The sequence below is a fragment of the Myotis lucifugus genome, unplaced genomic scaffold (genome assembly GCF_000147115.1).
Source record: "Myotis lucifugus unplaced genomic scaffold, Myoluc2.0 scaffold_244, whole genome shotgun sequence".
Classification (NCBI taxonomy): Eukaryota; Metazoa; Chordata; class Mammalia; order Chiroptera; family Vespertilionidae; genus Myotis; species Myotis lucifugus.
The window spans coordinates 1,447,571-1,451,099 of NW_005871292.1; positions in this window are offsets into that span (position 1 = coordinate 1,447,571).

Consider the following 3,529-nt stretch of genomic DNA (forward strand, 5'->3'; position numbering starts at 1 on the left):
CAGCGAAAATCATAGGTGAGCTGTCGAACTCCCAGTTGAACTCCCGGTTGAACAATTTGCATATTAGGCTTTTATTATATAGGATGGTCTGGTGGAAGGAAAAAAAACATTTCATATCTAATAATTTCCTGTTGAAATATATTTATTTCTCCTTAAAATCACCCTCATTTTTATTAAAGAGATAAATTAAGATTAATTTGTGTACTGTATTAAGTTTAGTTATAATTTGGCCTGATTGTTTGTATGAACACAATAAGAATAATAGTTGCTCTTATAGGTTAGCTTTTTTTTTTTTTTTTTTTCAATATGCTTTGCTGGAATCTCATGAGAAAGTTTACTCCCAGGGCAAAGAAACCAAGCCACACAGTTGCCATCAGCCATGGCCTGGAGTGCCTACAGAATTGGGGTGCATTCCTCAAGTTGAGGTCCCCACAGATGTCTTGAGGTTTCTTTCATGCCATCTCTCAGGAAAGCAACCTTCGTTTCTTACCTGGAAAGACTGCCATGAATGACGTGACCAGGCAAGATGCCAGGCTATTTATCCAATGGGCTTACTGGCTTCAAAGTCAGTCTTTATTCCTTAGAGCTTTCTGGTGACATCCAGAGTTCTGGCATGTCTCTCTTTCAGATATGACATTCCAGTAAAGTTTTGGTTAATAAAATCACAATTGGAAACTGACTTATGTCCTGTTATGAAGAAATCAGATTCTTATTAGATTTATGCAAACAAATACATTGCCATGAGAACAATAATTACAAAAACTATAATTATTTTTAGTTCATTCAATTCTATAGTCAAATTCTGCTTTTCTTGATTTTTCTTCCTAGTATTTTTACAAATTCAGATACTCTATAGAGTAATGTAAATGACATGGAATCTTGTCCTTTTTACAAAACACAATATTCTATCACATTATAACTAATAATAGTTGTAAATGAAAGCATACCAGAATATATTTAATCTGCATATATAAATAGAATGTAATTATTATTTCCTTATTTGACAGAGCTTCCCATGTACCTTAAGTATAAAATTTTCTTTCATAAGGAGAAAAGCAAACCCTTGAGGCATACCAGGGGCCCATTGGAATGACCTAAAGCCCATTCTAGGACAAAGAAAAGTGTCTTAAAATTCAAACCCTGGGAAGGTAGTCAAAAACATGACCAGAAGATTATATGTTGTTATCATTATTAAATAATATTAAATAATATATTTATTTAAAGTAATCAAATTGTTGATTAACATAATTATTTTAGTAATATATATAAAACCTTTGTTTCCTAAGCAAATACAAGAAAACCTTTTCTTTCTCCTTACTTTTAGAAATAGGCTTATTTTTCCAATGGAAAATATACTCACATTCTTAACACATTGCCGACCAGTAGTTTTATTGCTAGCTTTATCCAGTGGCCAGATAAGTTTCTATTGAATGAGTACAAAAAACATTTTACATAAATGTTAAAGGCACGCTTTAAAATTAAATACCCATTGCATTTTGAAGTTATTTATTACATGTTCTTACAAACTAATATCTTTTTAAAGTATGATACTTTGTAAAACACTGTGTAATATAAAGTGAGGGTTCTCGTGCTCTGTCTGCAATGTGTTAAGAAGCATAAGGGAGAAAATTCCTTAGCTGAGAAACAATCCCCTCGAACTTGGAAATCCCCAGTGGGCTCCAATGACTTACTGCGCTCTTCGTTTTCAAGGTTTCCGCCACATCTCATTGTGTTCCTTGGTCCTCACACGGGGCACCACCTGCCAGGGCTGACCAGCAGACACCTGGGGGCTCAGACTTGCTTGGAAAAGTCAAGGCAGGGGCTGCCACCTCCTGCAAGGTCCCAAAGAGGCCCCGATGTTTCAGAGATTCCTCCTTGCAAACTTTCCAATCAAGTCCCATGCTTCCCCACAAGGGTCCATTGATTTGCATGGAGATATTCAATTGTTCAAGCACCATTTGTTGAAAATAATCTTTCCCCATTGAATTGTCTTGCCACCTTTGTAAAAATACATTGACCATAAATATAAGAGTTTATTTCTGGACTTTCAGTTTTGTCCACTGATGTTTCTATCCTATGTCAGTACTACACTGTCTCGATTTATGTAGCTTTATGATCAGAAGTTTTGAAATTTGAAACTGCAAGTTTCACTCTATTTTTTCAAGATTGTTTTGGCTCTTCTGAGTTCTTTGTATTTTTACATGAATTTTAGGGTCAGCTTGTCAATTTCTGTAAAAAATAAGCTTGCTGGGATTTTTATAGAGACATCTATGTGAGAGAGACACGTCGATTAGTTGCCTCCCACATGTGTCCTGACCTGGCCGGGGATTAAACCTGCAACCCAGGCATGTGCTCTTGACCGGGAATTGAACCCGAGACCCTTCAATCTATGGGCCGATGCTCTAACCATCAAGCAAAACCAGTGTTTTTAAATTCTTTTTTCTTTTTGCTGTTCTTTTCTTTATCATGTTTTGTTTTTCAGTTGACGTATAATATTATTTAGTTCCAGGTGTACACCCCAATGATTAGGTAGCATGTAACTTATTAAGTAATCATCCCAATGAATCTTATACCCATATGACACCACACATAGCTGTTAGAATATTATTGACTATATTCCCTATGTTTTATTTTACATCCCCATAACTACAGGGTGTCCCCCCAAAAATGTATACACACTTTAACAGCTGATAGCTCAATTTAGAAAATGAAATATATTTTAATAAATGCTGATTTATAATTGTTCATAGTGTATGTATACCTTTTTTGGTGAGGGGGAGGGACACCCTGTATTCTGTAACAACCAATTTGTACTTCTTAATCCTTTAACCTTTTGTTTTTCTTTTATTTATACATATTTTTTAATATTTCAAGAAAAACAATTTTAAATATGTTACATGCAATAAACATTCATATTTAAAAAATGATTTTAAATATAATGATACTACATGCAATAAACTTAATATTTCAAGAATAAAGATTTTAAATATATTACCCAAACTGTACTAACATAGTATAATATCACAAAAGCTGTAGAAAGTATTAAGAATCTGCAAATAACAGGATTACTTCTATTATATTCTTACTAGAGGCCCAGTGCACAAAAATTTGTGCACTCCGGGGGGGGGGGGGGGCGGTCCTCAGCCTGGGCTGTGCGCTCTCGCAGTCTGGGACCCCTCAGGGGATGACCACCTGCTGGCTTAGGCCCGCTCCCCAGGGGATTGGGCCTAAGTTGGGAATCAGACATCCCTCTGGCAGCCAGGGAGCCCTTGGGGGATGTCCACTTGCCAGCAGGGAGCAGGCCTAAACTGCAGTCGGACATTCTTAGCACTGCTGAGGAGGCAGGAGAGGGCCTCCACCACCACCACTGTTCTGGCAGCCATCAGCCTGGCTTGTGGCTGAGCAGAGCTCCTCCCATGTTGAGAGCGACCTGACCACCAGAGGGCAGCTCCTGCATTGAGCGTCTGCCCCCTGGTGGTCAGTGTGTGTCATAGTGACCAGCCATTCCCAGTCATTCTACTGTTAGGAT